Consider the following 15,223-nt stretch of genomic DNA (forward strand, 5'->3'; position numbering starts at 1 on the left):
TAGGTCTCTAATAAGGTTGGGGAAGTTTTCCTTGATTATTTCCCCAAATATGTTTTCCAAAATTTTACATTTCTCTTCTTCCTCAGGAACGCTGATTATTCTTAGGTTTGGTCATTTAACATAATCCGAGATGTCTTGGAGGTTTTGTTTATATTTTCTTATTCTTTTTTTCTATGTCTTTTTTGGATTGGGTTAATTCGAAGACTTTGTCTTCGAACTCTGAATTTCTTTCTTCAACTTGTTCAATTCTATTGCTGAGACTTTCCAGAGCATTTTGCATTTCTATAAGTGTTTCCAATGTTTTCTGAAGTTTTGTTTGTTTTTTCTTTAAGCTATCTATTTCCTTGAATATGTATCCCTTCACTTCTTGTATGTGTATATATATATATATATATATATATATTTTTTTTTTTTTTTTTTTTTTTTTTTTTTTTGGATTTCCTTGCATTAGGCTTCACCTTCTTCTGGTGCCTCCCTGATTAGCTTAATAACTAACATCCTGAATTCTTTTTCAGGTAAATCAGGGATTTCTTCTTGGTTTGGATCCATTGCTGGTGAGCTAGTATGATTTTTTTGGGGTGTTAGAGAGCCTTGTTTTTTCATATTACCAGGTTGGTTTTCTGGTTCCTTCTCATTTGGGTAGGCTCTGTTAGAGGGAAGGTCTAGTTCTGAAGGCTGTTGTTCAACTTCTTTTGTCCCAAGGAGTGTTCCCTTGATGTAGTACTCTCCCCTTTTTCTTATGTATGTGGCTTCCTGAGACATGAGGTGTAGTGATTGTTATCTCTCTTCTGGATCTAGCCACCCAACAAGTCTACCTGGCTCCAGGCTGGTACTGGGGGTTGTCTGCACAGTCCTACGATGTGAACTGTCTATGGGTCTTTCAGCCGTGGATACCAGCACCTGTTCCAGTGGAGTTGGCAGAGGAGTGAAATGGTCTCTTTGAGGGTTCTTAGCTTTGGTGGTTTAATGCTCTGTTTTGGTGCTGGTTTGCCTCCTGCTGGAAGGTGGCACTTTCCAGAGAGCATCAGCTGTGGTAGTGTGGGGAGGAACAGATGCTAGGCGGGGCCCTAGAACTCCCAAGAGTATATGTTATTTGTGTTCAGTTACCAGGGTAGGTAGGGAAGGACCATCAGGTGGGGGCAGGGCTAGGTGTGTCTGAGCTCAGACTGTCCTCAGGTGGGTCTGGCTGCAGCTGCTGTGGGGGACGGGGGTAAGATTTCTAGGTCAATGGAGTTGTGTACCTAGGAGGATTATGGCTGCCTCTGTGGAGTCATGCAGGTTCTCAGGGAAGTCGGGGAAGGCTGGCAGTCACCGGCTTCACTCAGCTCCTACACAATCCAAAGCGTCTTTTTGACTCCCACCATGACCGCCTAACAGCACTAAGTCTGTTTCCAGGCAGTGGGGATCCAGGGCTGAGAACTTGCCCCAGGCTACCTGCCTGTCAGCTGTGAAAGCAAGTAGGGCTTTTGTGCTTCCCCTGCCTGTGGAGTCTGCACACCAGATTCATTACTTCCCCTGAGTTCTGGCCAGGAGGCTTCTTGACCAGTTCAAGCTGGAGATTTCCTTCTCCCTGTGGCACTTTCCCCGTTCTTCTGGTCACCATCCTGAAGAATCCCTGTGATGTCAGGCAATAATGGCCTTCTTGGGGACCCAATGAGGTCACAGGGCCTTTCTTGCTGCTTCCCCTACCCCTGTATTTCACTTGGCTCTCTAAATAGACTCACCTCCAGGTAAGGTTGGAATCTTCTTTAGTAAGTTAGACCTTCAGTTTCCCAAGGGGGATATGTGCTCAAGGGTAGACAATCTCCCTTTCCCACTTCCACAGTTTGGGCACTCACAGTATTGGTGGTGTCTCCTGGGTCCTGCAGGAGCAATCTGCTTCCTTCAGAGGGTCTGTGGGTCCTCTTGAGATTCCTGGTTGGTTCTTGCAGTTGTTCTGGAGTTAAAATTCACAATGCGAACCTCTGCACGCTGCTCTGTCCATTTGAGTCAGAGCTGCAATTTAGTTCTGCCTCCCATCCGCCATGATGCCCTGACCTTGACTCAATAGCTCTGTCTTTACAATAAATAAATAATAATGATTTTTTAAATATTTGTTGTCAGTTTTGATGAGTTACATTTTTCTAGGAATATGTCAATTTTTAATCCAATTGGTAATTTAATGTATACCGTTATGATTAATTTATGTTTATAGGATCTGTAGTAATGGCCTTTTTCTCATTTTGTATTACCCTCTCACTGTTTTCCTTGATCTGTCTTTGCAGGAATATAATGATTTTGTTAGTCTTTTCAAGACAGCAACATTTGGCTATGCTGATCCAATTTTGCAGGACTACTCAAAGTGTTGTCTATAGATAGATGATGGGCTGTGAAGTGTTTCATACTGGTCTGAGATATAATGAGCATTAGAAATGAAGAATGAATGTTCAGAAACTTTTATAGTAATTTGACATTGCCATGACATTCAATCACATCATTAGTCCTAAAAGTGCTTTTATTTTATAAAATTATTTATGAAAAAAATTTTATATATTTTGAAATCATAGAAACATACACACAAACACATATAACACATTTATGTAGGTATACATGCATTTATAATGTACATGTATATGCATAATTTTAATGTAAAAGTAAAATCTAATGAAAAATAAAGCTGATGCTAGGTGGAGATCAGTAATGTTAGGGAATTGGAGATATTAAAAGAACATAAAAAAATAAATTTGAACTCTTAAAAGATAACATGAGAAAATATAGATGACCTTGAGTTTGACAATAACTTTTTAGATATAGCACAAAAGGCACTTATTTCCAAGAAATAAATAATTAATAAACTAGACTCATTAAAATAAAAATTTCTGCTCTGTGAAAGACACTGTCAAAATAATGAGAAGACATTCTACAGATGGAGAGAATACTGGCAAAAGACATATCTTACAAAGGACTGTTACCCAAAATATACAAAGATCTCTCAAAACTCAATAATAAAAAAATGAAAAACCTGATAAAAAATGGGCCAAAGATCTGGACAACTCACCCAAAAGATACACAGGTGGCAAATAAACATATGAAAAGATGCTTAACATTATATTTCATTAGGGAATTGCAAATTCAAACAAGAAGATACCATTACATACCTATTAAAATGCAGAAAATCCAAAACTATGACAACATTAATTGTTGGTGAGGATATGGAGCAACATAAACTCTCATTCATTGCTGGTGGGAAAGCAAAATGGTGAAGCCACTTTGGAAGACAGTTGGATGGTTTCTCAAGAAACTAAACATACTCTTACCATATGACCCAGCAACTGCATTCCTTTTCGTTTACTCAAATGAATTGAAGACTATGTCCACACAGAAACCTACACATGCATGTTTATAGCAGCTTTATTTGTAACTGCCAAAACTTGAAAGCAACCAAAATTTCCTTCAATAGGTGAATGGATAAATAAACTGTGGTACATCTAGACAATGGAATATTATTCAGTGTTCAAAACAAATGAGGTATCAACATGAAAAGATATGGAAGAACCTTAAGTACATAACACTAAGGGAAAGAAACCAATCAGAAGAGGCCATATACTGTATGATTTAAACTATAGAATAGTCTGGAAAAGGCAAAACTATGGAGACAATAAGAGGCAGCAGTGAATAAGTGAAGCACAGAGGACTTTTAGGTGAGTGAAACTACACTGCATGATAGATGCTATGATGATGGGTGTGCTGTTATACATTAGTCAAAACCCATAGAATATACAACTCTAAGAATGAACCCTAATTAAACTGTGGACACAGGGGATAATGATGTGTCAATGTAGGTTCATCAGTTATAAATGTACCACTCTGGTGTGGGGTGTTGATAATGGCTAGGGGATGCATATGTGGGGCAGTGTTATATGGGAATTCTGTATCTTCCACTTGATTTTGCTGTGAATCTAAAATTTCTCTAAAAAAATCAAGTCATCTAGGCACGGTGGCTCATGCCTGTATTCCCAGCACTTTCAGAGGCCGAGGTAGGAGGATCACTTGAAGCCAGGAGTTCAAGACCTCTCTGGGCAGCATAGCAAGATGTCTCTACAATGTTTTTGGTTTTTTTTTTTTCATTTTTTTAAAATTTAATTAGCTGAATGTGGTGGTGTGTGCTACTTTGAGAGGCTGAGGCAGGAGGATTGCTTCAACCCAGGAGCTGGAGGCTGCAGTGAGCTATGATCATGCCACTGCACTCCAGCCTGGGCAACAGAATAATATCCTGCCTCAAAAAAAAATAATGAAGTCTATGAAAACATACCTACAATTTACCAATAAACATTAATAAATAAACAAATTTGAGGCTACTAAAGGGGGTTAGAATGGATATGTAATTTAAAATTAAGGTTTTTTTTTGGTTTTGTTTTGTTTTATTTCTTTTTTTTTTTTGGTTTTCTTCATATTTGTGCTTGATCTGGTGGAAAGAGCATGAACTTCATATCAGGCACAATCATTGTATCCCAGCACTGTTATTTACAAACTCTATGACCTTGGGCAAATCACTTAAGCTTTCTAATTCTCAGAAATCCCACCTATGAAACCTGCACTCTATATATCCCAATGACCTAATATGTGTCATTATTGTGGTGCCTAGTTCATTTTAAGTCTCAGTAAACAGTGGCTATTAGTAGTTTTAGATGTAATATTCATCTTTACAGTATTTATTGTAGGCAGTGTTCTTGATTCTGGTTGTAAACAAATGTACTGCTGTGTGTTGCTGTGTATTGCCGTGTGTAACATAATGTTATCCACAATGTGCCATTCGTGGATAACTTGTTTATAAATTACTGTATAGGTTAAAAAGTGTTTTAAACATCATTTTGTTGATATTTACAACAAATCTGTGAATTAGGTAGTGAAGTAGGGAGATATTATTACTATCTTTTGTTACATAGATGAGAAAACTGAGTTTTCTTAGGCAAGTCCCTCACTTAAGATCATGTAGCTAATATGTTTTTATTCTAAAGAGAATAGGAAAAGAAAAATAATGCTCTAAATTTTTGAAAAAGTAACTGAAAAAGATACAAGAATTAAAAAATAAAGTAAAAAAACCATAAAAACAAATAGCAGAACCCATTTATGCTGGAGGTTGCACATTTTTGTGTGTGGAAAATCAGATCTTGGTGATGACCTTGGGCAGTAGGATATAAATAACTCCTACAAGCTTAGCGTTCCAATAATGGAACACTGGGCATAAATGGGTTAAGAAACTGAAAAATTTTACCAGAATGGAGAGCCATGTTAGAAGAAGCAAGTAGGATAGATGTCACTAAAAGAGAGTCAGGGACATGGAGAAAATGTTCGAGAAAATCATATAAAACCAAATGGAGAAGAACCAAAAGATGAAGGCAACTCGAAAGAGGAAGAGATGTGTAAAATAAGTGGAATTGAACATGTGAATCATTCTTAATGAGAGAAAAGGATTCCAAATTTAATAAAACTTCCCTCAACCAATTGTCTGAAAAAGTACAGTGATTCAAGAAAATAAAAATAACATAGAATAATAGATGTAGAAAAAGCAAGGGGTTTTTCGTAAGGCTGAATTTGGCTTACTCCTCTATATCATTTAATTTTAAAATAAGGTGAATACAATGTCTACAGATTTTTATAGGGGTAAAAAGTAGACATAAGTATTTTATTCCACATCGGATTATCAATCATGTGAGAAGAAAGGGATGTTTTTTTTTCTTTAGGAGAGAGAGGGGGAGAGAGAGACAGAGAGAAAGAAACACTGTGCAGCTGCGCGTGGGGGTCGAATGCCTCCAGCCGAAGAAGGCACAGCTTAGAGATCTCTTACCACTAGGGAAAGTATCCAAGTCATGTGGCACCAAATATGTAACTGGTAGAAGGTATCCAAGTTACCAGGGCTGATTTTGTATGGGTCTGCAGCAACCTCAATTCTTGCCTCCTCAGAAGAAAGAATTTGACTGAGGGGCATAAGGCAGAAAAGGAGACCAAGGCAAGTTTCAGAGCAGAAGTGGAAGTTTCTTAAAAAGCTTTAGAATGTAAGGAAATGAAGGAACGGAAACAAAGGAAGGAAAGTACACTTGGAAAAGGGCTAAGCAGGTGACGAGAAACCAAGCTCATCAAGAAAGGCATTCTTAAACGTGAGAGTCATTGAGGAATGTAAGGCTTATCAACGGTTTCGAAGCAATTACTTCATGATGAAACCCTAAATGAAATTAAATAAAGGATTCAGGGATGAAAAAGCAGCAGTATGAAAGACCAAGAGGCAAACAATGAATTCATTAAAAAAAAAAAAATATATATATATATAAAAGCTGCTATGGAGGTTTTAATCACAGAAGAGGCTGTAACTGACATAAACCTTGACAATGTGAAATGATAATGACATAACTGAAAAATCTACAGGGAGAGAGAGAAGAGGGAAGTTAGGACAAGAGAGCACTAATTTCCTCATCTTTCATCTTGGAAGTCAAAAGACACTGTCTGAAGTTGTTAGGTCAATAAATAGAGGTTGAAGTATATAATTAATAGTTAAAAAGAACTTGAAAAGACAATAAATCTCTTAAATAATCAGAATAGAACAAAACATTAACACTAAGGAAACAAAGACTACAAGAAAAAGGTAGGAAACAATAGAAGTATAAAAACAGAAACAGTAAGAAACTAAAATGAAACCTCAAGACTCAACATGTTTCTTATAAAAAATGTGTATAAATGGAAGAAATTCACTTAGTGAAACAAAAGTTATCAGATTATATAAAAGGCATAAAATTAAAATAATTCCAAAAGACTAAATATAAATCAATAGGAAAAGAAATATCCGGTAGCTGAATACATGCATGTTAAAAAGGAAAACAACCAAAAATAATAACAAAAACTAGAGGTCACAACTAGTAATATTATAGAAGAGTGAATACAAAACAAAAAGCATTACATGGAACAAAAATAAACAGTTTATATTAGTAAAGGGTGTACACCACCCTTTTGAAATAAAACATTAATTTTTTGAACCCATGTAGAATCAAATTATTTAAGGCCAAAATTACAGTAAATAAATGATAAATTGACAAATATTCGAATAGTAGAAACCTCTAATGCACTGCTCTTACTTTTTGAGAGGTGATATAAATAAAATTAACTAAATTACTTTGGGTTTTTACGATATAAATAAGAATGATTATATACTCATTTACACAAGCATATATCATGAAGCATTTAAAAAATTGATCAGACATCTTTATGAAAAAATCAGAAATTTATAGAAATTTATAAATTTATAGAACTTACCCCATAATTTTGGCAAGTTTCCCTGAAGCCATGAAGTTTCATGAACTAGAGTTCGAAAACCTCTAAATTAAGAAACGAGTGAAATATTATTAGACAGGCAGCATGAAATGGTTTCCTTTCAATATCAAACTACTTTTCCCATTGTTATCTCAGAGAAAACATTGTTGTCATTACAGGTGTCTAGACAGCTGTTAGTTATAGCCAATTCTACCATTTTCTAATGAAGGAACTAAGGAAAACCTGGAATCAAAAGTCATCTCTCAACAATGATTTGAGTAATAACACTTGTGGTTGCAAAGCCCTTGGGCTAGTAAGAGCTGGTGTACCACCCATTCAAGGTTCTCTGATCTTTCCCTTATGACATACTCATGAGTCAAAGATTCACTTTAATAGATGAGGTCATGTTTCCATTGATTAGTAACTGAACTGAGAGTTGAATCCACATCTCCTGAATCTTAGTCCTTTGCTACTTTAAGCCACATTGCTTTTCCTCAGCACACACAAGGACTATGGCTGCAGGTCAGCTTTTCCTTCAGTTGAACATAACTAGAGATGTATTTAACTGGTTTTCTGACCATTGCTCCTATGGCCTTAGCAATTTTCCTGAGTCTTCATACTCAGTCTTATGAGTGTTCATTGTATAAAATGTGTTTGATTGGTCTGTTTTTAATTGCATAATTATCTTGCTCACACCAGATTATTGTTACAAAGGAAGGTTGCGAATATAGCTTTCTCCCCGATGGAAGCCTGTGGTCAGCTTTTTGGATATAGTAAACACATCTATCCCAGCTCTATGGTGACATCCCCTGGGTACTAATCTAGTAGCTCTGGTCCCATGACCCCACAGGTATTGCTCTACATGTGATTTTCTTCTAACTTACCGTGAATGTGGCTGCATGCATTACTGGGATCTTTTTAATCTTTTGCCACTCTCTGCATACTTTTATCAGGTATACCTTCAACCAGGTGTTTAATAGACTCTACGTATGTTCCTTTTACAAACATTTTATTTGTAATAATAAACTAAAATGTTCTTACTCAAAGAATATTCAAAAGAGTCGTGTGATTTAAAAATAGAATATTGCTTTCTTTACTGTTTTTCTAGGTCTCTATTCTGAGCCTTTTGGTTCCTGCTGAAGGGCTAAAGCTTTCCTAAGCCACTGGGAAGGAAGCCAGTCCCAGAAAAGAGGAGTGAATAGTAGCCATTCCTAGAAGAAACTTATAATTTTGACAAGGACGGTATCTTTATTTTTACCATCAAGACTGTCTCTAAGCAGGGATATCACACTTGGGTCCTCCTGTACAAAGATGGGAAAGTTAATTCATATTTATAATGTTGAAAATCTGGCTGTTTTAAAACAAGATGAGAAAACATCCCAGAATGGTGAATTTGTTAACGCAACATGCTATCAATCATTTCTCCTTTCCCTTTAGTGTTCTTTTTTAAATTTATAGAAACAAACTGTTTAAAGCTGAACTAATTAAGTTTTGTGTTTTAAGGGGAAAAAAATCTACATGTAGATAACAATTCATCTTGGGTTCCTTCAGGCAACTTTTAAAAGTTCAAGAGATGTTGATTTGTATCTGAGCTATTTAATAGAATTGTCATTGTCAGGAAGTGTCTACATGCAACTTGATTTTTTTTTTTTTAACTGAGACAGGGTCAGGCTGGAGTGCAGTGGCACCATCTCAGCTCACTGCAGCCTTAACTTTCCAGGCTCAAGCAATTCTCCCACTTCAGCCTCCTAAGTAGCTGGGACTACAGGTGCATGAGAACACGCCCAACTAATTTATGTTTTTTTTTTGGAGATGGGGTTTTGCCATGTTACCCAGGCTGGTCTTGAACTCAAGGGCTGAAGCCATCCACCTGTGTCAGGCTCCCAGTGTGCTGCAATTACAAGTGTGAGCCACCACTCCTGGACTATACAATACATTTCATTTTCAGTTATTCTATAAATATTTTGAACAGCTTCTGCTACAATGTATTATGAGTCCTGTGGAAAAAAAGGGGTGGTGATCTCAACCAGACTGTCAGCTCATTGAGGCTAGAATGTGACATGTGAAGAAGTCATTTTAATATGAGATAGGAAATGTTAAGTGTAATGGGAGATAGAGGTAAAGGACTTTGAAAGTACAGGGGCAGCAGAGATTACTTCTGGCTGGAGAATCAAGAAAGAGACAATATTTGAGGTGAACTTGAAGAATTAGCTGGGATCTTAATACACAGAGAACAGGCAAAAATACACTCTAAGCAAAGACATCATTGTAACCAAATTTGTATCAACTTCCAGTTGAATTATTCTTCTTAGGATCCTGCCAGAGAACCAGGCTAATTTACAATTAGACACCCAATTTTTGGCCAATAATAACTCTCATCTCTGCATTTTGGGTCTGCGTGTTTCTACAATTCCAAAACCTGGGCCAGATGACAGCAGCAACCTCTTTAAGGCTCCTAAGGCCAGTGGCCCACTGAGCTTGTGGTGGAGACTCAGCACATTGGGACCCATCTGTATGTCAGAGCCCCTGGCTGGAACATTCTACTCCCAGCCATCTGTTCCTGCCAGCTGTCCATCACCTTGGAAAAGACTTTCCTTTGTTGAGATGTGGACAACACAAGTATTGCTTTTTTTTTTTTTTTTTTAAAGTGTGGTAGGATGTGCTAACACACAACCCAGAACATTAAAAAATAAAGAAATTAGTTTTGTGGTAGTTTTACTGTTTGCTGATTTTGGCAAAGGCAATTTACACTGCTGGGTTTGTTCCTCCACCTGGAAAATGGGAATATTAGCATTGGATTTGTTTCTGCCATCCATAGCAGTTGAGAGAAGAAATTAATTTCAAAGTATTGCTTCAAAAAAATTCTTTTTTTAAAGAGTCAGGGTCTCTCTGTCACCCAGGTTGCAGTGCAGTGGTACAATCATATCTCATTACAGTCTCCAGCTCCTAGGCTCAAGTGATCCTCCCACTTCATCCACCAGAGTAGCTGGGACTACAGGTGCATGCCACCACACCTGGCTAATTTTTAAGTATTTAGTATAAATGGGATCTTGCTATGTTGCCCAGGCTGGCTTAGAACTCCTGGCCTCAAGCGGTCCTCCCACCTTGGCCTCTCAAAGTGCTGAGTTTATAGGCAGAGCCACTCACTGCACCCAGGTGAATTCATTTTTTTTTTTTTTTTTACATAAAACAGATGTATCTCATTCTTTGGACGAGATTTAATTCTGTAAATTTAGCTATGTAATATTTTTAGCAAATTAAATAGTAAATATTTTCCACCATTTTTCTTTGTAAAAGAAAGAAATGTTCATAGAAGGCAAAACTCAGGACACAAAATCGCATGTAGTAGCCAATGAACTTTAAGAATCTCATATCTTTGATCATCTTTATTTTTGATAACCCTCTAATGTCAATACTAAAATAAGCCACCCAATAAAAGGGTTTACCTGAAACCAAGTTCTCCCAGAACGAGTCCCATGTGAGAAGAAGATAGGCTGTATGGGTTATATGCTGTTTAAAATTATGCTGTTTAAAATTATTATCTAACAAGTGTCTAGGGTTCTTTAGCTATACTAAGCATTTATTGACATTTATCAAAACTCTTGGTCACTTTCTACATGGCTGGTGGGCCTGTAAACTGGAACAAGCCTCTTGGAGAGCAATTTGGCAAATCTGTCAAAGATCTGAAACATATTCATACCCTTTGGCCCCATAATTCCATGCCTGGGAATTTATCTTAAAGCAATAATCAGAGATGTGCCCAAAGATTTATGTATGATGATATTTATCACAGCATTTTTAATAATAGCAAGCAGTGGAAACAACTTAAATGTCAAACAATAGGGGGTTGGTTAAATAAATTATGGTACATCTATATCCAGAATACTGTGTAGCGTTGAAAATAATGATCTTAAAGAAGCTTTTAAGGCTGTGTGAAAATGCTTATGATATTTCACTAAGTGAAAAAGACAAGAGTCAATAGAGCAGATCCCAATTTGTTTAAAAAAGCATATCTATCTCTACATAGAAAAAATAATATGGATATATATTCTAAAGTGTTAATAGTGATTATCTCTGTATGGTAGAACAAATGATTATTTATGTTCTTTTTTATACTTTTTCTCAATTTTAGATTTCAACATATGCTACTAGTATCTTCAAAAAAGACTTTCTCTTTTTTTTATATGTTATATAATATACAATTGACCATGGAACAACATGGGGATTAGGGGTACTAATACACCACACGGTAGAAAATCTGCATGCAACTTTTGACTCCCTTAAATCTAACTGCTAATAGCCTACTGTTGACCAGAAACTTTACTGATAACACAAAAAATCAACACGTATTCTGTATGTTATGTATATATTATATACCTTATCCTTACAAGAAAGTAAGGTGGAAAAAAGAAAATGTTATTAAGAAAATCACAAGGGAGAGAAAACATATTCACTGTTCATTAAGTAGAAGTGGATAATCACAAAGGTCTTCATCCTCATTGTCTTCACATCGAGTAAGCTGAGGAGGAGGAGGAAGAGGAAGGGTTGGTTTTTCTGTCTCAGGGAGGGCAGAGGCAGAAGAAAATCTGCATATAAGTAGACCTGGACAGTTCAAACTCTGTTGTTCAGGATTAACTGTAAAACTTGTATTAAATACTTCCTAAATTTCCCTAGTTCAAGGAATCCGCCTGAGGGTTGGCTTTGCTGTGGCTGTTCATTTCCACTGTTAGGTTCAGAAACATCATTTCATAAGGGTATTCAGAAGATAACGTCACTCTGGGAGGATGGTTCTCACTAATCAAGCTCAAGAGTGATTTCAATGAACATAAAAAGAACAATTAAGTAACTTTGAAAATGGACTGTAGTTTTCTAGTGATTAGAGTCCCACTGATTCATTGAAAGTATGAGCTGGAAGAACCCTCAATGATGACAAACTCCAGAATGGTTAGTGTCATTCCCAGGTCACACAGATAGTAGTGACAAAATGAACCCAGAACTCAGGATTGAAACCTTTCTTCCACCTTCTCTTCCACACTGGTTTGAACTGAGCTCCAAGGTTTCCTCTATAGGACACTCCCTTTTTGGTATGAAGATGCTGGAAAATGTAAGTGAATAAGCTAGCTTTTAACGACTAATTCATTCTGAGCAAAGACAGTTGAGAAATCTTCCAGAGATGATACAGGCTGACTGCTATGGGTTCTGTGGGTTCTTAGTTGTTGTCTTTTCACTAATAAAATATCTGTTGGGTAGACCAAAATACTTATATATGGCAACTATATGGGTCTTTTCCAGTTCTTGGAGAGAACCCAAAAAACCAAATCAAATCAAAACAAACACTGACAAATTATTATGAATTCTTACCTTTCTTCTTTATTAAAGCTTTTTTAATGTTACCAGAAGCTTCTGTCATTTTAACACCATCTGGTTGCAGTTTTCTAAGAGGAAGGCAGCTCTTTGCATTTCTGTGGTTGTTAATTTCTGATGAAAGTGGGAAGCCCCACTGTTTATTATGTGTGAATTCCAGTGCTTTTCAGATATGGGGAGAGAATTGTGGACCTTGTCCCTCAGTTGTGGAGTGATTCCTCTTTTATGTGGGAGAGTTGTCCTTTATCCATATCCTACATTATTTCCTAAGCCATTACCATATATAAAATATCCTAATCTAATCTAATTAGTATTAGTACTTGAAGAAGGTTCAAGCAAAGACACCAAATAGGTCAGTATATCTCTTTTATGCTGCCTGAAATTCTACCTCTATTTCTTTTTTTTGGTCAAGAAACTTTCTTTCTAAATTACATCAACCTGTGTAAGAGATTAAGCGGTCTCGTAATTTATTTCTCTATAAGTAGCTATTTTTACATTATGTGTCTCTTTTATAATTTTTCTGTGTTTGGCTTCTATAATTACTGCAGCTGATTTTCATATAACTTTGTGGGCAAACTGGTAGGAGGATGATATAAATGTTGGGAAATAGAAAAATTACATAAATACGACTTTTCTTCTTTATGTAATATAATGAAATCATTTCTAGGTATGGGATACAGAGGGTGTTGGATTGGGAAGAAGTGTGTATGGGGAATTTAACACAGATAATATCAAGGTAACTGCAATACATTTTCCTATTAGATTCCAAACACCACCTGAAGATAATTTGGAAGGTGTAGCAGCAGAAAATTAAGCCCTGTAAATGCTGTCTAGCAAATTAAAAGACATAATTGATTATATTAGCTTATTTAAGTGCTTGTAATTGCGAGCAATAGGATTTGTTTGGTATGGCTTTTCAACTTACCAAGCAAAGTTTACACTGTCAACAAGCAAGTAATACAAGTTGCCAAATGGCTCTTCTAAAAATTTCAACTCTCAGGTGCTTAATTTTACTTGATACTTTCCTTTTGGTGCCAAACTCTCTTCTGTAGTCTCCAGTAAGTAAAACAAAAACAAAAACAAAAAACACCAAAAAAACTGTAAGAGCATCATGTTGGATTTAGGAGGGGTCCCCAATGCCCATCTATTCTTCTTCACTGCAGCCAAGGGTTCTAAACCCATATCCAGGCAAAGAGATTCTGTTTCCATTTGAGTTACTGCTTGTAACATTCACACTGGTACTCAGAGATTCCCAGAGCTGGTTTTATGGGTAATACTTAAGGGTACCATTCTCTCTCTTCTGCTCGCTCTGCGATGCCGGAAAACCACAACCTTTGAGTCAGCACCCAAATACTCTAGGCCTGGAGGGTGTTAACACCAAGCTGGCTAGACCTCCTTTGGCAGTACATTTTTCTCTAATACAAGTGGGTAAGGCAATGGAATAGCACCCAGAGAATTCCTGCTTACTCATAAAATTCTTAATTACCTATGCAAATTACCTGGTTTTAAAGGGCTCACAGATTCCCCCAACCCCATCGAAATGCTATTTGTTTTCTGAATATTGAGTCTCTCTGTTAAGGCACAATACATATTTATTGGGCACTTTTCATGCATGCAACACTATTCTAGATGCTCTAGGGAAAGTAAAGCGGGTGTGTGTCAAAATTTTTGTCCTCAAGGAGTTTACAGTATGTCAGAGAGACAATGAATGCTTACCTTAAAATAGCTACAACATAAGTCAGTTATTTGTAAGTGTCAACTGACGTGCCTAAGGGACCTGTTCTAAATCCTGCTAAGTTGTAAGTACTGAGAAGGTAAGGACTCAGGATTCCTGAAGGCCAGCCTGGGTTTCTCCCTTGCGTTTACTCAGCATCTACGCCCAGGGACAACTGAGAAAGCAAGGTTATTGTACTCAGTTCTTGAACATTTTTACAGTTCAGTGATTGATGTCCTCAGTGTTGTCCTTTTCCACCTGGGGAGGGGAAACATTAAATGGTTACTGACATGCTATTTCCTTGCCCGCCGTCTCTGTTTGGAAATACCAGTTATGGGAGGAATGGAACAGGGAGAGACAAGCACCAAGATGATTTTGATGTGGTCTTTACATGCTCTTCTATTTGCATGCTAAGCCTGCTACTAGATTTTCCTAATGCAGATGAAGCTGTGAATGTGAAAGAGTTTTTAAAAGCATAAATAATTGTAATAGCCAGCATTTATGAGCACTGTGTGCCAGGCTCCTGGCTAAGCATTTTGTGTATATGATTTATTTTAATCCTGATGACAACTTTATGAACTCAAGTAGTATTTTTAGTATCATCATTTTCTAGGTAGGGAAACAGAGCTTGAAGAGGTTAAGTTGCTTGCCCAGTATTACCTGGCTAATGGCTACTGGCAGAACGAGAATGTGAGCCTTGGTCTGAGTGACACTAGAGCTCACGTTCTCTAACACTACTCTATACTACCTTTTAGAAAGCATTTTATTACACCAAGGGATGGTGATGTTTATGTAGGTAATGATGGTGCGGAAAGAGGGATGGCAGCTCACTTTCTGTATCTAGAAAGAAGCTTTCTGGTGCTA

This window comes from Pan troglodytes, chromosome 7 (genome assembly GCF_028858775.2).
Source record: "Pan troglodytes isolate AG18354 chromosome 7, NHGRI_mPanTro3-v2.0_pri, whole genome shotgun sequence".
Taxonomy (NCBI): domain Eukaryota; kingdom Metazoa; phylum Chordata; class Mammalia; order Primates; family Hominidae; genus Pan; species Pan troglodytes.